At 48.2% G+C, this 27,591-nt stretch overlaps 1 long non-coding RNA gene across 1 annotated transcript in view; it reads left to right on the forward strand.

Annotated features, from left to right (window-relative positions):
• The window catches only part of LOC144152997 (uncharacterized), a 167,529-nt gene extending 140,223 nt beyond the window's left edge, over window positions 1-27,306 (forward strand). The window contains exon 3 of the long non-coding RNA XR_013319265.1: window positions 27,178-27,306. This is a non-coding gene — a long non-coding RNA (uncharacterized LOC144152997). The remainder of the gene's footprint in view (window positions 1-27,177) is intronic.
• Window positions 27,307-27,591: the final 285 nt, after the last annotated feature.

Raw genomic sequence — 27,591 nt, forward strand, 5'->3', positions numbered from 1 at the left:
TGAAACGAAGCCGGCCAATAGCAGCGAATTTTTCTCAGAAGATAAGAGGAGCAAGAAAGGTTCCTCAAAGTTTTAAGAGCGCGGGAGAGAACAACCGATCTTTAGAACGAGCGTCTACGTTTGTACCCGTATGCTGAGCCCTGGTACTTGGCTCGCTTACATGTTTGGCCGCCACATGTAAACGCGACAGGACGTGTTTACTCCCGCCTCGTGGCTATGGAAGGACGATAGAGAGTACGTCAGGGCTCCCTAAGCGAGAATAAATCCACAATCCACAATAAGAAGGCCATCATGAGCCTGTTCATCCAGGCATAATTTCATTGTGAAGTTCACCAGAACCTTATTCAATGTAAGCATGCATATCCAATTACTGCCATGGCAGCACGTGCATTATAAGCTCCCATATCCTGCGGTACTTAATTTAGAAATTCCAGGAACGTAAATGACGTTAGAGTGCCGTACAGAATATGAGATTGATAAACGTAGCGCGGTTTATCAGCCAAACACCAGCTCGTCAGAGACTGAGTTTGAGCGCTCCCTTCCCTGTGCCACTGCTAATCGATGCTGTTTTGTGCTTCTTGGTCCCGTAATCCAGCAGTCTTGCTCACTGCCGTGTATAATTCTTAACTAATATGCGGATAATAAAAAATTAGTGCCCTTCCACTCTGTGAAGAAGGATGAGCTACAAAGCTGGACGCAGTACACGAAATGCACGAAACAAAACACGTTTGTTTGTCATTTGAAATCGAGCAATTAGCACTTAGCCCAATGAACCTTTGAAGGACTCGATACTTATTCTAGTGGACAAACATGGCGCTGTCTGTACCCCTACCGCGTCGTAGGGCGTCTTACTGTCTGCGTAACCTGACAACCCAATAAAAATCCTCTCGACCGCAGATGAGACCGGATAGTCCGCATGGGGGCGGTGGACGTACGTTTAAACCTCCCGCCAGGACGACGGAGATGTCATCAGTGAGGGCATGAAACCTATAATTTGGCGTGCACGCCCCCTCCCCCCCCCCTCCTTTCCCTCCACTTCCAACTTGTTCCTGATGAACCGGCAACCGGCAACCAAGGCACCGCCGAAATTGCCAATCTTAAACCCTTCAAGCTGAACAAGAAATAGTCTCACGCCGACGTTGCTGTTCAACCGGGAGATATTCCCAGCTACTCGGCGAGCCGGAACTTGGAGCGGAAGTGGTGGTGGCAGTGGCTTTCTGTTCACGAGTACAGATTCCTGGGCGAGTTGGTGTTGCATTGCAGAAAACTTCATAGCGCGTGCGGACAAGTACAAGAAAGCAGATACACCACGGAGCGCCACTTTCAACTTCGGAGTGGAAAGATGCGCTCCGTGGTGTATCTGCTTTCTTGTACTTGCCCGCACGCGCTATGAATTTTCTGCAAGGTTTTACGTTGTTTCCGCACGTATTCGCGCTTCTGTTCCGGCAGACGCTCCATCTATATCCCCACTGTTCTTCCTCCGAGCGTACGACACACGCCTGTCCTAAGGCAGTTCAAACCTGGAAGACCTAGAGCTTTATTCTAGTGTACAAACATGTGGCTGTGCGTTCCCGTTCCGTGTCGTAGTCATCTCACTGTCTGTGTAGCACCCCAGCCCAAACGCAAACCGCTCGACCATTGAGGGCAGCTGACCTGTCAGGTCCCATTAAGCCGCGATATTCCACATTTAAATTTTCCGCCAGCACAATGCGCATGCCTTAACCCGCCGCGGTGGCTCAGTGGCTAAGACGTTGCACTGATGAGCACGAGGTCACGGGTTCGATTCCGGCCGTGGCGGCCGCTTTTCTGATTGAGGCGAAAAGCAAAAACGCCCGTGTGCACGAGATTTCGGCGCACGTTAAAGATCCCCAGGTGGTCAAAATTAATCCGGAGACCTCCACTACGGCGCGCCTCATCGCCTGCGTTGCGTCGGCGCGTTAAATCCTACAATCAGTCAATCAATCAATGCGCATGCCATCGGTAGCGGCATGAAGACTGCCTGTGCATGCAAGCCCACCTGCTTTCACCCCCAATTAGCGCTCGCATCAACCGGCAAGCGGTGATGGGCGCGTGCTTAGGCGCGAAATACACGGGCGAAAATGTCGCGCGGAAAGTCTTTCATGCTGAAAAAGAATTATGGGCTCACATCGGCGGCGTTCAAAGTGGGCAGGTTGTTCTGGTAACGCCTGATAAGGGCGCTACCACCGTTATCAGCCTATTGCGCAGCTGGTGAAAGAGGCATCGTCGGTGGAGAGGTGAATTTAGTTGTGCAAGCGGTGCCGATTGGCGGTGGCGAGGAGAAGCGCCGCAGCGGAGCCGAGTAAATCTGCTTCACCGGAATGAAAACTAGGGGGGGTTAGACATAAACTGCTTTGCAGTAAAATGTGCTTCGGGCTTTTTTCATGGCCATTCGCGCGTAGTGATGCCACATCAGGCAATGCTATACACAGAGCGCTAATAATATGACTAGCGGGCGAGCCGAACGAAGCGGCCGTGAACTTTAATATTTTCTCTAGCGTCAACGAAACGCATCCCGCTAATCTTTTATGAGATGTGGTAGGGACAAACTAACTGAAATTAGCGCGGATAACTAGTCCAAACATAATAGCCGCTCACTAGCGATCATAAGGATTAATTCTATGCCAGGGTTAAAAAGTGCGCAGTTATACGCAAATTACAGCTATCGAGATAGAGGAGTAGAAGTACTGACTGTAATGAAAGATGTTATACGGTGACATGATTAAGTAAATCTCGGGTTGCTTAAGTAAGAAAATTTCAGAAGTTGTCCGGGTGAGAAAAGTTTAGCTTATAAGCTTCTCCATTCCCGCTGCGGTGACTCAGTGGCCAAGGCGTTCTAATGAACCCAATGACGCCACTTCGATGCCGATCACAGAACCCGTTTTTGATGGATGCTAAAAGCGAAAACGCCCGTGTGTCGAGACAGGTCCTTAGGTGTTGCAGATTAATGCGTAGCCCTCCACTACGGCTCACCTCATATCCCAGGTGTAGCTCGGGCGCGAAAAACACACCAAATTTGAGAACTTCGGCTTCTCGTTGTCAAACCAATCTAAGGGCAATATTTGCTCCAAAACAACCCTGCGGCCCCCGCACTCGGGCTTTATGCCGTGGTTCTAACAATGGCTTTCGCAGTTTGCGACGGAGTTTCATGTTGTCGGACATTCCAAATGATTGATTGTAAGGTTTAACGCACCGACGCAATGCAGGCGATAAGGCGCGCCGTAGTGGAGGTCTCCGGGTTAATTTTGACCACCTGAGGATCTTTAACGTGCGCCGAAATCTCGTACACTCGGGCGTTCTTGCTTTTCGCCTCGATCGACCGGGAATCGCCGCGTCCTCGTGCTCAGCAGCGCAACGCCTTAGCCACTGAGCCACCACGGTGGGTAAGACATTCCAAATGACAAAACACACACAGACACAAGTGGACGAGTGCAACTTAATATTGCAGCGCCTCCAAGAGCAAACAAAGCTGCTTCCAAGCAATATCACGACCTCTGAAGCTTACAATGAAAGCCGGTGAGCGGATCGAGCGGATCTGAAAGTCGCCAAGCACGCTGCGTAAAGTTTCCCGTATGGGTAAAAACTCACTAGGCCCCCAGCTGCATCAAAACACCCAGAGAAGAAACTGACGATTACCGCACTCCCTAATGCGAAATTTCTGCGCAGCGCGAACTGCAGGCTTCTCGGCCACGGCGTCTCAGGAGCGTGGTCAGCGAACGCACGGCGGCGCACGCGCTTCTCTGTCGTTATCGCGCAGCGCATCGCCGCCGCCGAGCATGTTGCTGTTTATCGTGTTTGAACCTCCCGCGCAAATGTCACGTGGTTCGGATAAGCCACGCAACGAGGAGGACGCGAAGCACATCGACCGGTTGCCTCACTCGTTGTTCAGCATTCGCTCCTGCGGGCTGCAGTGCGCTGAGGCAACCCTCACTCGTGGGTTCTCTCGACGACAGCGATGGTAAGCCTGTGCGTCGGCGGCGCGAACTACGTCTCAGGAAGTGAACGCGCCATCGTCTAGTGCACGACGACACGCAATACTATGGCGTCATCTCCCAGCGCGTCGACACGGCCCAGCATGTATCACTGTCTCCTCCTCACACTTTCGCCATGTGTCGCCGCAGGAAAGCGCCCTCCCGCTCACACACTCGCCGGAGGTTCCTCCTCCGTTTTCTTTGTCTTGACTGCCTCGTTCGGTCACTCGGTTACGAGGACATCGTTGACGCCAAACCACAGTAGCGGGCGCCAAAGTGCTGAGTAACAAAATGCCTCGTTCAGGACAGGGCATAAACTTGATCATTGCAATGCGACAAAACGTGTGTGAGGGCGTGGCGGCGTCACCATTTTCCAGTAAAGGCGTCGCATGTAAAAAATTGGCCGGGTATCTGCTCACTCCGCTGCAAATTCCGTCAAACGACGACAGTACTCTGCAGCCCCTGCTACGTAAATGCCTCTTTTGAAGACGATAGTCTTTCGTGGGCTACTTAAACCCAGAAATTTTGGTCTGTCTGTCTGTCTGGGACTCGATTCAGCCACCGGGCCAAAGTGAAACGAAGTCTACGCAATAGTCTTATATACTCACAGCGAAATCGAAACATCTAAGTCCGGTTTGTATGTTAATACTTGTCTACGTTGTTGAGCAAGAACAAGACATTAAGCAAATATGAGGCGAAAAATTACTACACAAGGGGTATTTACAGTGTCCCTTTATAAAAAAATCCATAGATGCTTGATTTTTGCGAAATGAAATACTACATCTACTGCAGAAAAAAATTCACACTGTCGCCTGCTGTCGCCCGCGCCACTATCCTCGGTATTCACTGGCGTGGAATGCATGCAGGCAACCAAGTGTGCGCCGCCATATCTGTGGCCAAGCGTCTGATGCTAGGCGACGTTGTGCGCACGGCCCGCAGGTCAGGCACCCCTCTTCTCCTCCATGCAACCGTGTGAGTGCGCCCGTGGCCGCCCGGGCCGTGGCCTCCGCGATCGGCTACCGGCGGTGCGGCGCCGGCAGCAAATCGCGGAGGCCACGACGCGCCGTCACTCGTTACGTCGGGATCAGCTGGATGGCGGCACTTGTCCGTGCTAAGCACGACTGTGAAACACATGACCGTGTTTCACGTTACGAACTATTCGCCGAACACGAAGTATTGCGTCGAGTGCTGGATGGCGGCACTTGTCCGTGCTAAGCACGAAGTCCTGTGAAACACATGACCGTGTTTCACGTTACGAACTATTCGCCGAACACGAAGTATTGCGTCGAGTTCACTGTGAGTGCGATTAATAACATCTCTGTTGGCGCCACAGTTTAGAATCGGTTTAGAACGGAGCAGATGACGCACGCCGGTGTCTTTTTTTTTTTTTTTTTTTTTTTTCTTCGGCGTGCGGCTGCAGTTTCCCAGGCTGCGCCGTGTCCGTGGAGTAGTATTAACTCTATGGTCCGTGGCGCATCGGCCATGTATGTGGCCGTTTCCAGTGTTGCCAAGCGAAGAAATTGACCGCTAAACTTTTCAACAAATACCGTCTATAGCTTCTGGCGGCATTTTAAGAAATCAAGCGGCAACAGTTACGAAAGGTTCCGCGTTCTGCTTGGAACGCACGTGGAGTAGTGAAACGCGGTTCTTGAAACGTTGAAGTAGGACGCCTCGATTCACGCGCGTCTCCGCCGTACTGCAGCGCTGGAATCGAGGCACCCGGCCTGCAGCAATGGAACGCGGTAAATTTAAATTGACGTGAGCAAACCTTTAGTGTGTTTACCTTGGAAAGAGCGCGACGCAGGAGGGACAATATGAGAGATGAGTGGGAAAGCGAAGGGAGGCATTTAGTTGGCATATATGTCGACAGACTATCGTCTTTTGTCGACATTTGCGAAGAAAGGAGCAGATGCGCGAGCAATCTTTCTCTCTCACGCCCGCCCCTCACGCTCTTTCCCTCCAGTTTCGTTCACGCGACGATAAACACAGTAGAGGTTTGCACAAGTTAATTCAGCTTTGCCGCTTTCCACTGCTCGCGTCATATACTGGAACCTTTCATTACTGTTGAACTTTGAACACTGCCACGATGCACGTGCCTCAAGTGCTTTTTGTATTTTGAGGTCAAAATAGCTCTTTTAAGGCGTATCTTGTAGTTGCTATCGCAAACACCAAGAATCCGCGCATTTTTAATTAAAAGAACTCTGTAAATATTACTTATGTGTTCATGTGCTGCCTCAAATATGGCTAATTTCTTTTTGCTCAGAAATGTTGAGTGTGAACATTGCCGCCAGGTTATGTTGTTTGGAAATGTTTCGCTATATAAACGTCGAGTTCAAGAATTGATTGACTTTTTGGCCGTGCGGCTGAATCCAGGGACAGACAGAGAGCCAAGCTGGCAGACCAGAATTATTGCCTTTAAGTAGCCAAGAAAAGAAGAAAGTCTTCAAAACATCTCAGTAGAAAGACTGCGCAGCTGCGCCATTCATACGTCGGTGAATATCACTGCAATACCCCCTCCCCTTTCCACGACCACCAGCTAGTTTCTCCGCACAGCCGCTCGCGTCTGCGGTGATGCACGACTCGTGGACTCAGCGCGAGGCTGGTCCAGATTGCACGACCTCGTACTTAAACCTAGCAGACGTGTGGCCTGCGGCTGAATCTTGCCAATTCTACGCGCTGAAGCTGTATTTGGGCTATGAGGGGCGCCGCAGTGGACCGCTACAGGATAGTTTAGATCACCCATGCGTCTTTGACGTCCACCGAAATGTCTTTCACCGTGGCCCTGGCCGAGCGCGCGTACTTGGGCTCAGCAGCACAATGCCTTAGCCCCCGAGCCGTTGTGGCGGGTCCCCGGCTGACCTTACTGGCGTCTAAATGCACAAAGGAGCTGCCCTGAGTGTTGCCCTTTCCATCCGGTTGTGCTATGCCAATTTATTGCATCGAAAATGTCTACTTCCTTCTAGTGTTTACAGCAGCTACATTATTATGATGGTTGTGGGAAGGGAAGCGAAAGTAATATCAGCTCACAAATGCAAGCATCCCTAAGGAGCTTTACTTGAGTTGTAGAGTAAGTTAGCGCTTAGTAGCTCCCATTTCTTGCTCATGTTGTGTCTACTGAAGCAAAGCGAAGTAGTGTAGTATACGGGCTCCAAGCACCGTGAGTATACGGAGGGGAGACCGATGACCAAGTTTCGAGGGAGTTGATTCAGATGGGAGGTCACAAAATTCCGGCTGGAATTCAGAGAAACGTTGTTGTTCTGTTTCTTTGTAAAAGAGCGCACAAACAGCAGACACACGAAGACGAAGAATAAGCAGGACGAGCGCTCATCCTGTCTATTCGTGGTCTTCACGTGTGTACTTCTTGTGCGCACTTTTACAAAGAATCATGAACCAACTCACCCAACAGCAGGTTTTGTTGTTCTATTCTATTCCACAGAATGATTTTTGTGGTGCTTTATGTAAATTCATTCCGAAGATCGGCAATTGTTCACGTATCCGTCAAAAAAAGTTGTGGAAATAACGCCACCGACTCGTTCAACGTAACCGGGTGCATGGAAAACTACTTGCACACCAGTCGCGTGGCGTCCGCTGCGTATGGGGGCGCCGCGTACTAACCGGACAGTAGCGCGCCCACGGCTGCGCCGATCAGCAGCACGTCGGCGGCCCAGCGGTTCTGGGGCGTCCTGTGCTCCAGGTCGTACCAGGACTCGCGCTCGATGGAAGCCATAGCAGAGGAGGCGAAGCCCAGCGTCGTGCCAGCAGTGCAGGGCCCCAGACAGGCAGCCAGCATGGATTGCACGTGGCGACCCCGGGTCACGTCACTGTCGAGTTGGGAAACCGGACTGTTGCCCGCGGCACCGTGCTGCAAGTTCCGCAGCTCTTGCATGGCCATGTTTTCCGGCGAATCGTCGTCCTCCGCCAGCACAGGCACCATCGGTGCCGTCGAGACTATCACTGACTCGGCCTGGGACGGCGTAGCGGGCGGTACCACGGACGAGGTACCCGACTCGGCCTTAGACGTTGTTTTCGACGCCACTTTTGAGGCGACTTTCGACGTCGGCTTTGAGGACTCCTTCGAAGAGCCTTTCGTGGAGCCCTTGGAGGACGCCTTGGAAGAGGTCTTCTGGGCGGCCTTGGAAGATGCCTTTGAAGAGGCCTTCGACGCATCCTTGGAAGGGGGCATGGTGACTGAACCCGCTTGCTGGGACCTGGGTTATGCATGCAAGTCGCAATGTCAGCTTCGGGTGCGAGAGCATGTTTCTAGTCTGAGAAATGCAAACTGGTCGAAGCAGATACAAACCAGAAACCCCAGCCAAACAGCGTCCAGTGCATTTGATTTCACGTACCACTTCATTGTTTATCGAACAATATGTTAGGCACCAGCGAATAGCTAGCCTTGAGCAGGTGATGAGGCCGCCCCAGCAGCCTGTAATTAGCGCTGCAGCCCGGTGACGGTAGCTGAAGCGCATTGCTAAATTTAGGGGTTAAATATTGATATCTCCCTCTTTTTTTAATCTTTGCAACCATTTAATTCATCCGGCGGTTATTCTTACAGCGTGTTCTTAAGACCAGATAAAATTGAACAGAAACAGCAGCATGTTTTAAACTTTTTTCAGCACCCCAAAACATTTGAGAAAAGCTTCAGCATACGCGTCCAGTCCTTAGCTTTGGCTGCCGCAAAATATGCGAATAAAATATTGATACGATACGACCATCAGTCAACTTAAAACTCGCTCAAAACATTTTCTTCTTTTTCTTCGCAGTCTTCCAAACCGGGGAATTTTGTGTGCGTGCGCGTGACTGCTTGTACGTAACGTCGCGCGCTACTGGCCGGCTTGCTTCGAGTTTCAACAATGAAATCATCCGATGGCTGCTTTCAACAAAATCTCAACAAAGACAAGAGAGAGACAAAAGATGTCTGCTGCATCAAGTCAATCACAGCGCTTTCTGTGCTGTATGTAATTAAACAATCGCAGCGCTTTTAGGCACGAGCGATAGAAAGCGCTTGACACCCCCGATGCAGTGCCCATTTAACGCAAGAGGAATATAGAAGCGCTGTTCTCGCCCCGTTTTTCGAGTTTTCGAGGTCCCTCTAAGCAGAACAAAAATTTAAAAAAAGTAGCCGCCAGTTTTTTGTTAATTTTTACTCATCGTTTCTTGCATTCAATGTCAGCCGGTCGCCCAGTTATAATTATGTTTTGTTTGCCCTTAGGTATCCAATCCTTCATAACCTTTGACATTCTGGGCATTTGTAAAAAAAATGCAAAAAGTCCCTTCTACATCGCCAAACCAGCTGTACGCCTCCTACTTATTTTAACAGTGAGAAAAAAAGAAAATAACTTTTAGACAGTACGGTTTGCACTCCCGTAACAGCCAGACAATTCTGTAGTTATCAAGAGCTTCGACCACTGCAGTAGCCGATGTTTCGTTCAGCTGAGGGGGGCTAAATTTATGCTTCGATTATTCTAAAATCTCTTGACAGTTATCTCTGTATACCATCTCTATACGTATAAACTCCGCGAGACATCTAGCAATGAAGACAAACCCTCCGATGTGCGTGAATGACCCCGGCCGCCAATTCTACGGCGCAGGAATTTGGAATATAATAAATGGAGCACTTCAGCAAACATATATCTGCCCTAAAAACAACTACCCGATAATATCAATAATTGTACGTATAGACATGAAAAATATTAAAGCAAATGTTTATTACTTTCGTCCAGCGATTTCGTGGAAGATGCGCAAATGGCCTTTTGACCGGAAATGGACTCTCCCGTCAAGCCACCCCTCGAAGCGCATCGCGTGATTCACCGGGCCCGCTGTTAGCGCCTGCGGTCGCCATTGCCGCTGCGGCCGAGGCAGCCAACCACCCCCGCAGCTTCCCATGCATGCGGCGCTGGGTCGTTTCGGGCAACGTCAATCGTCTCGCGCCCGGCGAAGAGGAACGGTGCGTTCGCCATGAATGAACGCCGCGTTCGCCCCGCGTTGCACGGAACCGAAAGGCTTTGAGACATGGTCGGCAATACAGCTAAATCAAAGGTTTAGCCAAGCGAAGCCAAGACTCAACCAGACCAAGCCAAGCTTTTGCTTTGCATATATCCAAGGTTAGCTGAGCTAAGCCGCAGCCTTTTTTTCTCTCTCTCTCATTCGCCTACTCTCGCTCTGGAGCCAATCGCGAATATATCTTGGTGCAGCGTTCACATTCCTTAACCAGATCCAGAATAACTTTTGGTGCAGTATAGTGCTGTCAAGGTTGTGATAAATTAGACTACTTGCGTTCGCGTTGGGTCTGTTCTTGAAGGCCAGGAAGACTCAGGGAGAGATGCAGCTGTGAACGGCTGGCATGGACGCGTTCTTCTTCTTCTTCTTCTTCTTCTTCTTACTGCTGTGCTTATTTTTTTCCTGGCGCTCGGCATCCTGGCCTTTCGTCTGACATATTTCAAACCGAAAGCCGTAATCGTTAGGCCAACACATAAAGAAGACAGAAATTAACTGCGCGAGCTCGCCATCCTGCGTGTGCGAAGATCCCGAGGAAGATATTGCAGCTCACTGCAAGAAATGTAAGACAGTGCCTCGGTCGGATCGGATATCCTTGTGTAATGTCACGGGACACATAGGCGGGCAATGTCCCATACTGCCTGTGTTCAGTCAGAAGACGACGAAGACGACAAAATGTCCGTGTCCTGGGGCGCGCTCTCTCATGGTCGTCATGGACATTCTGTAAATAGGTCCATCGCATCTGCTTGTAAATAGACCATTTGCCCTCAACCATGGATCAGCTCATCACTACTGCCTACACGGAGGTTCTGCCAAAATTCAGTGTCGTTTGCGTGTGTGGAATAAAAACATTTTTTTACTCTCTGGCGTATTCAACATTTAGGGGGGATTTAATGCCCTACTTCCACCACTAACTAAAGAAAAAAAGATGGAAGCGCGTAAGCCTAAGAGGGCTAGGATTTAAGGAGAATTTTAACCCCCGAAGCTACCTACACCTTTGCCGCAAGAGTATGCGAATATGATGTGAACCGCTATAAAATCAGTTTTTAGTGCGTTCTCGTCTTGTACTGCCGTCTTTTCTTGACCCCATTCGTTTTTCATTTTTAAATCGCTTTACCACTCAGCTACGCAGCACCGATTAGCCCCCACTGATGCGCTTTTAACACCGCCTCCGCTCATGCCACTTGTTGCGGCACCAATTTAACTTGCTTTCGATACACTCATTTAGGTAAATCTGACGCCCACATTTTTTGGAAGCTGCGGGACATGCAGGCAACGCAGTTTTACACAGGTGCCGAGCCCGAGCTTTTTCGGGTTCGGTTCCGGGTTTGGTTCCGGAGCACCATTCCGTTCTGGTTCGAACCGGTTCAGGCGGGTTCGAATGGGTTCGGGGAAAAAAATGCAGGAGTGTTTTTTTTTTTTTTTTTGTTCCCTCTTTTAGGGCTGCGTTTCCACGTCTCTGTCACGACGGTATAAAAATAACAAATTCATAATGTAGGATTCGTTTTTTAAATGTTGTCACTTGGCCAGCTTAACTGTGCAATCGCCTGGAAAATGCTTTCCGCGGGAGGCTAACGATTAGAACACTTACTGAAGCGAAATAAAAGGTTCTCGGGACACTTCAAGCTGCTTACGTGTGTGAAAGTGAAAGCATTACTCTCTACGGCCGCAAGTTTATCTTTATGAATTGATTTTACATCGTTATTAGAATTAATTTTTGCTTTATTCATGGCTCATAAACCCACAATTGTTCTCATGAGGAAAACAACAGCAATGACTGTATACGTAGCCGCGCCCTCGCCGACCAGTAACGGTCCAAATGTCGTCTCCAAACAATGCATCCTCGCCGCAATCTTCTGACAGGCAGGCATGTAGCCTACTGGCCAGTGGGCAGCGTCCCGGTGCCACCGATGGCTGGCCAGATCCGGGTCGTTCTCCAATGCATGCATCTTCGCCGGAATCTTCGGTCAAGCTGGCGGCCTCCCTGGCATGCGGACAGCTTCTCTGGCAAGCACACGACCCTTCCGTCCACCAAGGTTTTTTGGTATCATCGAGTGGCACTATTTAACGACGCTAGTGCCATCGAGTGTGCATAGTATGTCCATCGAGTGTTCATTTTGTGACACTGGAACCATTACGTGTCGACATGCTGTGGTTCTGAGGCCCCCCTCCTCTTTCCACTGCCCCCCCGCGCACACACAGACGCACAAACTTGCACGTATACACGCACACGCACGTTCACCCACACACAACACACACGAACTACACAGCACACGCACGCACGCACATGATTTTCGCTCAATAAAACAAGTAATGCTTTTGTAGTAAAAAGAATGGTACGCCTGCTACGCTTTTTATGAACACTATACGGCAAATGAAACGAGAACACGAAAATATGAATCAAAACACCCAAAATTTGAAAAATACTGTTCGTTGAGGTCTAAAATGGAGCGCTATTGGCATATTCGGAAAGCCACATTTCCGGACTTTGTTTTTGTAACCAAGCCACGCGTCATTCTGACTTGTATGAAAAGAAATAGTGCTGTTTGCGTGTTTTGATAAATATTTTCGTGTTCGCGCTTCATTTGCCGCGTATTGTGCCTATAGCTTCAACGGCGCTTCAGCTTCAACGCAAGTGCCTCAGCAGTGCTAGAAGTCGAAAACTGTCCGACTTCGGCGACAGCCTCACCAGTCACGCATGGCAGGCGGTGTTTACAAGGACTTGATTCTCCCCACCTTCCACTTGCTAACAGGCCAGCTAGAAGGAAGTAACGGCTATAATGACTCACTGACGGTAGGGAACACTGGAAAGAGCAATTTTCCAATGAAGCTCCAGCGACAGGTGACAGCGATTGCCCGCTATAGTAACTTGGTGAAGCCACGTGTAGCGACAGTGGTATTCGAAGGCTGCAGAACGGTAGCACAAGGGAAAAGAAGGGGTTGAGTATTTCCTTCGCCTCAAATTAGTTGATGTCTTTTAGATGCGAAGCATCTCATGGTCGCGGCTATGTCCCTCCCTTGTCGTTGTCGTTGTTGCGCCGTCCACACCCCCACTGCGCATGCTCGACTTGCTGAACGCCCGGTCCTTTCTATCGCTCCTGGAGCGACAGTGTTGCCGGTGTCTTCCTGGGCCGGCACAAGACGAGCACGCTTCCCCTTTAAGGGCTCCTGGAGCGACAGTGTTGCCGGTGTCTTTCTGGCCGGCACGAGACGAGCACGCTTCACGCGCCTTCGACGTCTCATCGTCGTCGGCAGCGGCGTGCGTCGGCGAGTCTCGGCGGGCCGTAATTACAAGCAGCCCACAACCATCCAGTGAACGTGCATCAACCTTATCTTGAGCAAATTTAGGGTTCATCCGCTACAACAGCCCTTGACTTTACATTCCACAGGCCATAAAACCAAGCGGTAAATATAAAGGTAGCTACGTACCTCAACCTCACGGAAAGGATGATGATACGGTTAAATAAAGACAAACTCATACCACGTACAACGCTCTCTCTCTCTCTCTCTCTCTCTCTCTCTCTCTCTCTCTCTCTCTCTCTCTCTCTCTCTCTCTCTCTCTCTCTCTCTCTCTCTTTTTAATGCCTCTCCACTCTAACACCCCCCACCCCCTCCAATAAAATTACACGATATTCCCGCAGGGTAACCCTGAGTAGTATGCGAAACAGTTATGGGGTCAACGCAATTTCCCATTTCGTAGTTCCGGTAAGTGAAAAGTGTGGTAGTTACCATGGAAACCAAACGGTAAATATACCGGTAGCTACGTACCGCAACCTCACGAAAACGACGAACTGAAAGCTAATGGGCACTTGAATTGACCCCATGCCTGCTTCGCATACTACTCAGGGTTCCCCTACGGGAAGATGGTGTAATTTTTTTATTTCGTTTTTTTTTTCACTAAGGGTCCCTGTAGCACTTACCACCGACTATTCTGAATGTATTTTGGGGCAAAGTCCATTGTTCCATCAATCTCCTCCCTCAATAATTATAAAAAACCGTTCACTATCAGCGAAGCTACGCGAGATGAAAAATCGCGCATAATCGTTCCCTCTCAAATCGACCGTGAACTACACGACGAAAGCTGCACGCTCCATCCCAAAGGCTCGTTGCGTCTTCTTCCGCGGCAACCGATATATCGCAGGCAGTTTTCTCTTTTTCTCCGCGACATGCATGTGCCTATTTCCGGTATGGTGCAATAAAAAAGCAGGCATTGGTGCCTGCTCGCAAAGCAAGTGCTCAGGCTGGCAGGACGTTTTTAAAGCAATAAACGTTTATGTCGAATGGTCTGGTTGAAACGGAAGTATTGATTTCGTCACTCAAACTCAGCGCGCACTCGAAACACAAAATAAACACCAAAACTGTTCGCCCAGGTTGAGGCATAGAAGAGGCTGGTTCACAGCGCCGACGACGTCGGGTCGTCACAAGAAATGCGAGAAATAAACCGTGAAGTTCACCAGCAACAGCCAATAGGACAGCCACCGCTCTAACGATGTAGTTACAGTGGGTGCATAATGAGGGACATTGAAGAGTGCGCGTTTGGCTTTTCGGCGCCTTTCACAGTTATTTGTAAGCGTACCGCTTCATCACGTAAAATATTTGGCTCGGGTATACTCCTGGCAGTGTAATCTACACATCGCGCAAGTTTATTTGCACTGCTCAAAGCGTGTTGCAGAATCCATTCAGGTTACTTCTTAAAGGAGCCATGAAGACAAAATACAAGTTGGGTTTATTAAAAAGACGGCTTAGTCCCGATAACATTGATACCAATATCATCGCAATCTTCGAACAAATAGCGGAGATATTAAAGAAAATGTGTGAAGCAGTCGCGACCCCCTAGCCAATTTCCCGCAACTTTTCTATGACGTCACGGAACCTTGTTTGTGCGATTGGCGGCCGCCTAACTGACCTGTCGCGACGACACATGACTGGACATCTGTAATGGGGCCTCTAGTTCCATTTGACCGCATCACTTGAATGCTAACGTACAGTTACCGCACTGAAAATTATGTTTTATTGTTGGCCCGTATGACGTCATTCTTGCTCATAACACGTCACTGTGGCGCAAAATTTGAAAGTTTTAAATACTTCTTGCTTTTTTTTCGTTAAAAAAACATCTTTTGTGGCTGTAATGGAGCTGAGTGGGATACTGAATCCTAGTTCTTTCAAATTAAACGAAGTTGTATTTTCTCTTCATGGCTCCTTTAAAGACTTACCTTATATATATACTTGCCTAGAAAACCCTCGGATAATAAAAAAATAGGCATTGGGCAACCATTTATTAACTTCAGTGCGCTAGGGCAATATTCCGCTAGGCAGAACCTAGCTGCACAACACGCGCTTAAAGAAAGACACTTTATAGAATTTATATGGTCGTCACCTGGAAACATTCAGCTTTTTAAAGCAAAGTTTGCTACCTCTACCAGCCAACGGTTCTTTCGCGGCGTGCGGGGCAATCAACTCCCAACGCGGCGGAGGCGGTGGCGGGGTGGGGCGAGAGAGAGAGAGAGAGATAATACTTTGTTTTACTCAGGGAGCACGCTGTAGATGGTCCGGTGAAATTACCCAGCGTTCCCCGCGCGGAGGCGCTTGCTCGCGGGCAGGCGCATCGGCGGTACGGCTTTGTTGTCTGCTTTAGCGGCAGTTGTTTTGGACCTGTTTTGGCTCAGCTTGGCGTCCATTGCGCGCTTCCTTCAAACGGCTTTATTAACTTGTTCGACAGCACTTGGGTAATCCGCACCCGACGGAATTAAGTGGTCGTGCGGCAAAGATACGTTAAGTATTGGCTTGCAGGGCGAGAAAACAAAGCTTAGAGACCCCATACCGACATCTGGCCGATAGAGAAACGATACCTTTTGCGCAATGCTTGCCACGAATGGGACTCCGTTTTCTAAATGGGTGAATATCCATTCGGTTGTGTTTTACGAGGTATTACAAAAGGCGAAAGGGGAAACTGGTTCTAATAAATAACGATTATAAAGGTTCCCTCAGCTTTCTCGCAATTCTCACACTTACTAAGCTAACTAGTTTTAATCGGCAGAAATGGGAATCACTAGGCTCACATGCCGAATTGTTTAGGTGTCTGCGCTTGTGTCGCGCGATGGTGTAGCCCCGAGCTAGCACATCAGGATGGCTAGGTTCCGCTGTCTCACCCTTCAAAAGACGCTCCTCTCCGTTTTCTTTCTGCCGACGCACGGCCGGGCTACAGCGGCGGCGTTCGCCGCTCTATCCCGGCCGTGGCCGAGGTTGCTGCGTTCGGTACGCCGCCCCCGAGAACTCCAGGTAACGGCTGGCAGAATCTCTGGTTTCACTCTTTGTAGAGCCACGCGTGTGAATTCAAGTGACGTCGCATGGGCAATTGTTGTGGGTGTCGTTTAAAGCTTTGCTTTCCAATCACCTTCACAGCGTGGACTGGAGCCAATTTTAGATGCGACTGCATCTCATTCACTCGCCTTGTCCCTGCATCCGGCGTCGTCGGCGTTGTCGGCGTCCGCCCCTCCCCCATTCTCTTCGCCGCGTGAGCTGCGCTCTCCGCCACTCACCCCCTCTCCTCTCCGATAGCGAACACTCCCTCGCGAGGGGCATTGGATTGGATTCGAATGGATTGGCTTGGCTTGGCTTGGCTTGGATTGGAATTGGATTGGCTTGGATGGGATTAAAGTGGATTGTGTTGGATTGTGTTGCGTCATAGCCGCGGCAGGCGCACTGGCGCCGGCGCGTCCCCTCACCGTTATGCGCGCTATAAAACGCGGTGCCTGCGCCGCTCCGCTCCATCGTTCCAGCGCCGTTCCTCCGCTGTCCAACGCTGCAACGTGAACCCCCTATGCGTCGCATCTACACAGGGGTTCCCGCGAGGGGAGGTGGGAGTTTTTTTTTTCTTGTTTTTTTTTTCCACTGAAGTGATAAGGATTTCGTGTGAGAACACATAACAGTATGCTTAGATGCCTATTTTAGAGAAACCGATTTACCCTCGAGTGGCTTCGCAAAAAGGCACAGCCGTCAGTTCCGCTAGGTTGACGGGCCCGCACATATCCAAAATTTAGTGTACAGCGTTCATTTCATATTGAATCATAGCCGAGGAACCTAGGAACAATATGATTTTTTTAAAATTCCCAAAATAATTTTTAGCCTCAGTACAATCGTCTATATACGTTGTGTATACCTTTTTGACCAATAAACTGTAAATAATTGTAGCTTTCACAAAACTGCTGTTATGTGTTTGGAATAGCAATCTTTAAGCTACAATTTCATGCATAGCAACGCTAAATGTGTCCGCTAGCTCAAGAGAAAAAAAATGTTTTTGCGGAAGCACTCAAAATCAGCCGTTTTTCCGCCGTAGCGAAAGAGTTAACCGGCTCGCTAATTCCTCTAATCCAAATTAATTAACACACCAATCCCACCAATTCCCATTAGCTCACCCCCTCAGCCCAAGAATCCACCTCAGTCTAACCGCTAACCCGTATTCATTGGCTTTAATCCATGCGCCCCTTATATTAAAGGTGGATCAGGGGCGGTATTCCCGTGTTTTGTCCCTTTTGTGTCCCTTTCAAAAGTGTCCCTCTTGAGCGAGCCCTGATTCGCTAAAAGCGAACACCCGGATGTGACGCCATGCCAGCACGGCGGAGCTATGAGCCGTGGCTGCTCGGAGCAGACGATTTGGAGCAGACGATTTTTCGTCGCCTTATTGTTGGTTCGCTCGCGGAACAATAAACACATAAAAGATACTCTGATACGGTTTCAGTTCTTTAAAGTGCGTTTGCAAGAACAGTTACGGTGTTTGAATCAAAGGCCCACTGCTTAACCGGAAGTACGTCACGATGAAAGGGACGCAAAAGGGACGTTTTCAAAAGGGACAGTGACGAGAATACCGCCCCAGATCCGAGATAATATGGAAATACTATCGCATCTGCATTAAAAGTGAAGTTAAGAAGACCCTCCCCCCCCTTTTTTTTTTTAATTCTCATGCTCTCTTAGAGAAGCAAACAAAGGACACACAGTCACTGCCCAAGAAGGACCGGTGTGGAGAGGAGTGCGAGTGTTTGTGTCTCACTGCTGTTTGTATATAATGGCTTATGCAACCAGAATAAGTGGAAGGTGCGGATTTATTGTGGATGATGTCCCCGAAAACCTTTCAAGGGGGCGGGAACGCATTCAAATTGGCAGCACATTCAAAGCGTTACACAATTTTAAATACCACGCGCATAGAAACCGTGAAAAATAAGTCATGATATGTTGCCTGGGAATATACTATCTTGCTTTACTTATATTCTAAATTCAAAGGAAAAGTGGGCTGAATTCTAGTGATAAACAGTGACCATACGGCGCTGATAACTTGGTAAAAATTGGCCGCGTATCTGCTCCTTTCGTTGCAAATGCCGTCAAAAGACGATAGTCTTTGTAGACGTTTGCCACGGAAGTGCCCCCCTTTGCTTTCCCGCTCACCTCTCATGATGTTCCTGTACCGTTGCGCTCATCCCAAGGTAAACACACTAAAGGTTTGCGCAAGGCGATTTGAATTTGCCGCGTTCCACTGCTACAGGCCGGGTTCCTCGATGCCAGCGCTGCAGTACGGCGGAGACGCGCGTGTATGGAGGCGGCCCACTACAAGGTTTATAGAACCGCGTGGCCGTGCTCCATGTGCGCTACAAGCAGAACGTGGAACCGAGCTAGTGGAACCTTTCGTTGCTGTTGCCGCGTGATTTTTCATATGCCACCAGGAGGCGGCAACTTTCTGCAGTAGATGTAGAATATCATTTGTTATCGAAAAACCAAGCATCCATGAATTTTTTAAATAAAAGAACACTGTAAATATCCCTTGTGTACTAATTTCCTGTCTTATATTTGCGTAATGTCTTGTTCTTGTTCAATTAAGTTTACAAGTATGTACATATAAACCGGGCTTAGGCGTTTACATTTGGCTGTGAGTATATAAGACTATTGCGCAATATCAATCACGCTTTGGCCGGGTGGCTGAATCGAGTTACAGACAGACAGACGGACAGACGGATAGACAGACATACAGGCAGACCAAAATTTCTAGGTTTAAGTAGCCCAAGAAAGACTATCGTCTTTAAAAAGCGATTTGTTTATTACGACTTGGGATGGTTCTATGAGGATATGCAGAGCGTCGACGGAGGATGCTGCTGCGTTATCTCGGCAGCGTCTCCCGTTTTCCTCAGCAATGCTTCGAGAAAATAAAGTTTCTTTACCCGACTGCTCTGCTCGAAATGTCGAGTGTCTACGTACAAGCAGAGTCATTCAATGCATTGAAGGACTCTGGTAGAAGCTAAGTTACGGCGGCATTACTGCTTCATTGAAATTAAAGCACGAATCGAGTTCCAAGTATTTGCGCATTCTTAATGGCAAAATTAACACATTCAAGAAACTTTACTTGGAACTTTCATTCCTTATCTGCACCCAATGCGTGGGTAACATAAGAATCAATTACGGGAATGCACGAATGCGTTTTCCGAATGTGCAAATGAGTGTTTCAAATGAAACAAAAATTACATATAACGCTAATTTAGAGCCGACTACATTACATGAAAATCTTCTGCGTTTTCTGAGCACTGCAGAGATGAAGGCGGCAGATAAGTCTTCAAAGTTGTTAAGTTGTTAAATGCGGGGGCATGTTCCAAGTTTTAAATTCATTTGTAGCGTCAGGCTGCTTTTCAGATGCCCGATAAACACGGTTTTATATGAAAACTATATTGTAGTTCATTAGCTATTCCCACCGACCAGCATAACACGAGTGCAACGGTGCCATCGTGCTATTAATAAAGGAACCGAAGCTGTTCCGCAAACCTGCGACATCCGATGCCTTCACCGATGTAGGCACTGTAGGTGCACACTGCACATTCATTGCACGAGCTATAGTGTACTAAAAATTCTAGTACACTATACACGAGCAGTGGCGTGTTCAGAAGTTGGCTTCTTTTTTTTTTTTTTTTTCCTAACGGAATGCTACCGAACGTCTAGCGGGCACGTGGCGCATTCTGGTGGCCAGTTTCCATACCACATTTCCTCAAGTGCCTTTCAGTACGTGCGCTCGAATCGTAGCGCGATAATTGAAATATCTGAATCAAACATTCAATATGCGAGGCATTCAGATATCATTAAAATTTCATACAAATTGCATACAAATTGAATTTAAATTGCATTCAAATAGCGAGTAGTAGCTGTACTTTTGCAGGTTAAAAGTTGCAAAAAGTACCGCCCTTTCATCTTGCTTTATTGAAAATTCGGCTCGCTTAATTCATTCTCAATTTCCATGCCGTAATTGTGGTTTGATGTAAACATCGCTGGTGAATTCGTGGCTTGCAAATTTTGCACCTGAAATGTAAAGTTTCACCACGTATAAACGCGCGTTTCGGCACTGTGTTTTATTACTGAACGAACAGCATGTACATATGGAAAGTAGCGTAAAGTTAGCAATGTTAAGCCAGGAAACAGTAGTCAAAAGGCTATAGCCGGTTTCACGGTAGCAACTAAAACAAGGTCGAAAATTCGCTCCAATGAACGAATAGACTGATAACAGTACGAGATGGTGGAATAACCGCGAATCTACTAAAGTATGGATGGCATATTGTACAGTAAAATCTCGGTACAATGAACACCACATTAACGAAATTTTCAGATTAACGAGCATTTAAGAAATCCCACGCCGACTGCTTATAGTTTCAATGTAAAATAGTTTCACTACTATACGTACTTCAGAATAGCGAACTTTTCAAAATAACGATCATTTTATTTAGTTCCGTGCCATGTTAAGAACGACTCAGTACTACGAACTCACATTTCAAAGGCCGGAGATATTCTTAGATTTCCGCTAAACAATTGCGGCAGCCGGAGCCGTATGCTAGCAGACGACACCGCAAAGCGCAGCGCAGAAGAGGACATCTTGCAACTTGCTCCGCGAATGCGCGAGCCCACGGAGCAAGATCTTGCTCCGGGCGCGAGCCGATGCGAGAGATAGAAAAAAGGCGAGGAAAAGAAAACAATGAAGCATGGGTGGCCTGCTCCGTCCAGAAAGCCGCAGCCGCGCTATTCGCGCCCCACCCCAAGTTTTTCTACGTTCCGCCGCTGCTCGGGTGGCTTGCTGGATCTCCACGGACCTTGAGCGGAGCTGACAACGTGAAAATTTCTGTGTATTGCGACTTTTCATTTCGTGATATTGAATGGAGAGTTATATGTATTTATGCACCGAACAGACAGGGTGAGCGGGAGACTTTTTTCCAAACTATTAGTAAACACCTTGAGTGCGAAAGAGTTGTTATCTTGCTTGGGGATTTCAACTGTGTGTGCATGACCGAGGACAGAGCAGCCCACGAGCGGGTTAGAGATAAAAGCGCCGAATGCTTAATCGACATAACTTCAAAATATTGTTTGGATGACGTAGCTCTCTGTACGACTAGAGATCCAATCTGGTTTACACATTTTCAAGGTGCCAGTCACGCGAGGCTGGATAGAGTGTACATATCAAGTGAACTTGTGCCACTGTGTGACAGTTATAAGGTCGAGGCCTTGTCCTACAGCGATCATTGCCTGGGGGTGTTCTGTCTGGGAAACAAACAGAAAACCACGAAATGGAATTGGAAGTTGTGGAAATTAAATAGCCGGGTACTTAAAGATGAATCTTTTACAGCTAGGGTCAGTGAACTGTTTACTAATATGCACAGTGATGCACAGACGAGCTGGGGAGTCAAGTGGGACCTTTTTAAAGAACAAGTTAAAATAGGTGCAGTAGAAAGAAGCACAATTATCAATAAACAGAAAAGAGAGAAGGAAAAAGAACTTCGCCAACAGTTAAGGACTCTATTGTTAGAAGAAAGCGCAAACGCCGGCGAGTTTAAGCAAGAAATAAGAGACACAAAAATAAACTAGAAGTCATCGATACTGAGCGTTATAGGGGAGCTATCGTGCGAGCACGAGCAGATAAGATGTGGTTCGGTGAAATGCCTACAAAGCGTGCGTTTTCTGATGAAAAACGTTACGTGCAGAAAAACGAAATCATGGAAATACGGTACAAAAATGGTGTTACAGCCCAAAAAGAAACGATTGAGCGGGCGTTCGTCCAGTATTACACTGAGCTGTTAGACAGGCACATTCCAAAGAACGATGGCTTTGCTGATGAATTTTTATCGCTTATGCCCAAATTAGAACCAGAGCTTTGTGAAATAATGGAAGCACCAATTAGTGTGTGGGAATTAGAAAATGCAATAGATGATCTGAACACCTGTAAGTCACCCGGGCCAGACGGGTTAAGCGCGGAATTTTACAAGGATTTCAAAAGGGAGGTAGCGGTATCTTTATATGAAGTATTGGTAGAGGCTTACAAACTACATGTTCTCCCGCAGTCTTTTAAGGAGACACACATCATCTTGATACCGAAGTGTGAAGATGCAATAAAACTGCTGTCCGTAAAGGCATATAGCCAATTAGTCTAGCCAATGTTGACTACAAAATTTACATGAAAGTCTTAGCTAGACGGTTGCAAAACGTAATTCAGTTTTTGGTAGGACCGCACCAAACTTGCGGCATTAAAGGGACACTGAAGTGAATTTGTCAAGCTCCCGTTTTTGCTTGCACTGTGTAGACTGGCTCAAATTAGCTCACTTTTCATCGTTTATTAGGTTGACAAATCGGTAATTATTTTACAAAGCGCGAAAGAAGAAAAACTACCATGCGCGGTTTGCGGCGGCCGCACAAACTAAGCTGTGGCGCTGGGAGGAGGGGGCGCCGTGATTGGACGATGCCCAAGGTTAGCAATCAAACAAGTTTCGGTTTCGGTTTCGGTCTGTAAAACAACATGTTTGACATTCGATGGCGTCGTTGGATGGGCATTCTCAATATCCCAGTTATCGTAGTACCGCGCTTCTGCCATGTCGTCGGCTGCAAAATGCATACGATAAGCCTCCCAGGACGACTTGGAATCGTAGCATTCACTATCTGAGGCCTACGCAGTGCATGAACGCCCTCCGCGTCCCCGCAGACGCTCAAATGCATGCGCTTTTCCCCCATATTTGGAGCTTGCCTCGCTCATGCCTGTATCGTAAAAAGCGTGTTCGCACCAGGCCAAGGGTCTGTTGATTCTGGCCTGTGCCCATTGCCCGCAAGCAGTCGGTGCTTATGGCAACAGCACGCCAACGAGAACTCGCTAGCGCGGCAGTGCTAGCCTGCGCGAGTTCTGTGGACTAGTTCGTGGAGCAATGAACGTTGCGGCCAAAAAAAGGTGAACTCAGTATAGAAAACATCGGCGAAAAACGAAAAAGTTAACTCATTAAAAAAACAAAAAAGCATGCATCCGCGGCGATTCGAACTTGTGACTGGCAAAACACTTGCGGTGACATACCTAGCGCTCCAGACAACTAAGCCACAGGGGGCCGCTGGCGGAATAGGAAAATATTAGGTATATAATGTTAACCAGTTTACACTTTTATTTAGTTTTAGTATTTCAAGCAGCTTAGGTGACTATTTGTTGTATTGCGCTCGTGCAGTAAGCGTCCCCCGAGTTTCCACAATAGCTCACGTCTAGCAATTGCATTTCTTAGACGGGAAAGCGTTCGCAGATGCGTAGTCGTGCTCCTGACCGCTCTGCTTGTTCGCCCAGCGCAAAAAAGTGCTTCCCGCACCCTAGTTTTACGCTGTACGGTAAAAATATCAGTTGATTTTATTTCCTTAGTACCTATATTGACTTCGCTCACTCTTCTCCCCCTTCAAGAGGCCTTATATTTTCCTACTGGCGTACCAGTCAGCAAAGCGTCGCATGTGCGCTTGTGCACCGCTTGTGTGAAGCGACCTTGACTTGGAGCTAGATACAGTGTACAAACTAACGAAGTAAAGAAAGGCACATTCTTCCATTCCCAAACGTGTTGTGGCTTAGTTTCAACTGATCGAACGAATTGCGACGACCCGTCGGCGGCCGGCGGACTAAACGGTGGGCCGACTGACTCGGTCGCGGAAGGTCGGCGAGCCGAGCAGTAGCGCAGCCAATTGGCAGCTCCTCTCCTGCTGACGTCACACGAAAACGCCACAGAAAATGGGCGAGCGTAAAGAGAGGAGGACAGCATTTTCGAATTGATTTTTCTAATAAATAAATTCGCGTAAACGCGCACAGAGTGGTCGAAACAGGGCCCAGGGACTCCGGACTACAGTTTGCGCTCCTAATCCCGCATTGTTTACAAATCGCTTCAGTGTCCCTTTAAGCATCGCACGATAAGTGCCGATGTGCACGTCGCCAGAAGTGTGTTAGAGTGCTGTGATGCCTTCTCAGGTCGTGTGGCGATGGTGCAACTTGACCTTGAGAAGGCTTTTGGCCGGGTGTCCCATGACATACTTTTCAGAATCTTAGAATACACGAATGTTGGGTCTGTTATCTTGGATGGTATAAAGATGGCGTATGCCGGATGCAAGGCGAGCATAATCGTTAACAAAAATTTAAGTGAAAGTATAAATGTTGGTTGTTCGGTCAGGCAAGGTTGTCCGTTATCGCCTCTTCTTTTTGCGCTGCATCTCGAGCCTTTCTGTTTAAAAATAATCAAGCATGAACGAATACGGGGGTTTGCATTACAGAACACTGAAGTAAAACTGCTCGCATACGCAGATGATATAGCGGTTTTCTGTCGCGATCAAAAGAGCATAAGCGAAGCAGTTAAGGTGGTTAAGTCCTTTTGTGAAAAATCTGGGGCTGCAATTAACTGGGATAAATGTTCGGGATTTTGGCACGGGAACTGGTGCTCAACCCCTGCCATTTTTGAATGCATACAATGGACCACGGCACCAACAAAATATCCAGGGGTGCCTCTGGAGCATTATTGGGACAGCCGAGACTACTGGACTAACGAGACCGAAAAGTTGAGAGACAAAACCAGAAACTGGCAAGGGCGCAATTTTTCTATGTTTGCCCGTGCCACTATCTGCAACCTTTTTTTGTTAGCCAAAGTGTGGTACGTGCTGCAAGTGTTGTGTATGTCACGTGCTAATCTCCAAAAAATCCACAGAGTATTTGCGGTCTTTATTTAGTCTTCCAGCTGGGAAAGAACCAGTCGCTCTAACATTTTTCGCCCAGTCAAAAAGGGGGGTCTTGGTCTTTGTCATTTATTTTTACGACGAGTTGTCGCAAGGTTTTGTTTTGTGCGGGATCAAAAAGACGCCTTCTTGCGCACTGTAATTCAAGTGCGGTTGAAAAATGTCCTGCCTGACTTTGTTGTGTCTTCAAGTGATATAGTGTGCAGGGGGGTGAAAGGATATTTGCGAGAAGTGGCTCTGTCTGTTGAATTTTTGAAGGTACGGTTTTCTTTCGACTACCTGTGTAGTGTTTCCAGGAAGCGCCTGTACAAAGATTTAGTGGATGTTTGTTTATCTGTGCCACTGTATAGGTCGTTATACGGTGCGGGCACAGGGCTTGATGTTTTAAGGAGGGTTAAAAGTATGCCTGTGAAGCCTGCAATGAAGACCTTTTTTTTTTTTTTTTTTAAACTACACAGTGAAACCCTTACCGTAGATACTTGGTTAGCAGAAAGAGGTATTTTTGTGCCGTGGACAACCGACTGCAGACTGTGCAAAAAGCCGGAAACTATTAATCACGTCTTCATCGACTGTTGGGACCCAGTGTTCCACTGGGACGTCCTCCAACGTACGTTAAAGAAAGACTTACCCATAACGCCGCGTGGAATTCGGTTCCTACCTGAAAAAAATGAGGGCGGTGTGCCGTACGATTTGATTATGCTTCTCGTCCTCCATAGTATATCGAGGACGAGAATGGCGGTGAAGAATGCGGATATAAATGGCCGGCCTGTCAGGGAAAATTTCATTGAAAGCGTACAGTATATACGGGAAGTGTTTCGTGCTGAGGATGATCCCCCTGAGTGGTTGCCTGTGCTTGACGATTTAGTGTGTCTTAGAAAGTTTTAAAGCCACGTATTCAGCCAAGTAGGGTTGATGGATCATTACATGACATGATGTGTGATGTGCTGTAGAAATGTCAAAGCAGGCAATAAAAAAAAAAAAGCCGAGATAGCTCAGTGGTAATGCGTCCTTTTACTGTTTTGGAGGTCACTCGTTCGATTCCTCGTCGAACCTCGCTTTCTTTCTTTTTTTTTAGGTGAGGGTTTCATTAGCTTTTTTTTTAGGACCAGGGTAAGCGCCTGTTCCTTGCTTTCTATCACGCCGACATATAGGCCTCCTGCGCTGCCCAGGGGGCGCTGCGCAAGCGGCTTCCGGGGAGTACTTCCGGGTAGTACAAAGCTGCGCGGGTCCCATAGGATCGCGTGTTGACAGAAGCGAAATGAGCTGGATGTTTCCGATTGTTTTGCGACATGGTCACCAGCCCATCCCCGACGAGTCCGGTCTCTTCCGGCGATCAACTTGGCATTAGGGGAAAAAGCTTTGCAGCGCTAAATACGTTTACAGCGCCGAAGAAAGTGCCGGGACGGTGACGACGCTCTCCCACTCGCAGGTTCACTGACCATTTGAAGTGAAACTTCTAGTTTAAACTAAAACTCTAGGTGACATGGACTTTTCAACAACAGCCGATCAAAAAATAAGCGGGACGCAATCGGCGATGATCGCGCTTTAAAAAGACAGCGAGTCCGGCGGTCCGCCGGCTTGCCTGCTGCGGTGCGCCGCTCTTTTGCGTATACCTGCGCACTATGCGTGCACTTTCATTAAACAGTGCTCGTTTGCGTCGCCGTTACGAATACATGGTGCAGCGTTAGCTTGCCGTTTTGTTGCGTGTCTCCGTGACAAAATGCAGCGAGCGTCAGAAACGTGAACTCTGTTTTGCGATGAATTGGCGGTAAAACAAGGTGGTCGGGCGAACTGAGAGGCCGCTCGCTTTCCTTGTTTGCTCTCACTTTACTTAATTACGCTCTTGCATTATATATTCCCAGTTCGCACTTAATAGGCTAGAATGTGGGTCATCAACGTTTTGAATTGTAGGGCCGAGCTGCATGCAGCCGACACGGCGGAGGGCCGTTCGGCAAATCGGGTGGTAGGGGGAGGGGGGCTTTGAACGCAAAAAAAGAAATAGCGAATTTCCAATAATATTTGACAATAATCTGGTGAAGTGTGAAGATGGGGGACAATTCAACTGTAATCGACCAATTCTCTGTTCTTGTCTCGCTGCCAATCTCCAGTTGAGGACAAAACTCGCTCCCCTTTTCCCCCTTTCCCCACACCCACCAACTGGGAGCAGGCCCTGCGGAGCTCGACCCTGGAGACCCAGACCACCCTCGTCTCCAGGGCCCAACAGGTCGCGGAAACCCTTTGGGCCACCGCCACCTCCTCCCCCTGACCCAGCCGTAAAATAAAGTGGTTCTCTCTCTCTCTCTCTCTCTCTCTCTCTCTCTCTCTCTCTCTCTCTCTCTCTCTCTCTCTCTCTCTCTCTCTCTCTCTCTCTCTCTCTCTCTCTCTCTCTCTCTCTCTCTCTCTCTCTCTCTCGCTCTCTCTCTCGCATGTCGGCGTTCAGTTTGTTAGCGACGACCCCTGCACTAGAAGATAATCAACAGAGTCAGTGATGATCCTATGTAAACATTCGGGGCCGCGCACCGATGCGGCTGTTATGGTATGCAAATAAAAGTACACATCTTTGCAGGCAGCGGCGTGCGAT

The sequence above is a fragment of the Haemaphysalis longicornis genome, unplaced genomic scaffold (genome assembly GCF_048455015.1).
Source record: "Haemaphysalis longicornis isolate Haplotype H1 unplaced genomic scaffold, Haemaphysalis longicornis Haplotype H1 scaffold_9, whole genome shotgun sequence".
Lineage (NCBI taxonomy): Eukaryota > Metazoa > Arthropoda > Arachnida > Ixodida > Ixodidae > Haemaphysalis > Haemaphysalis longicornis.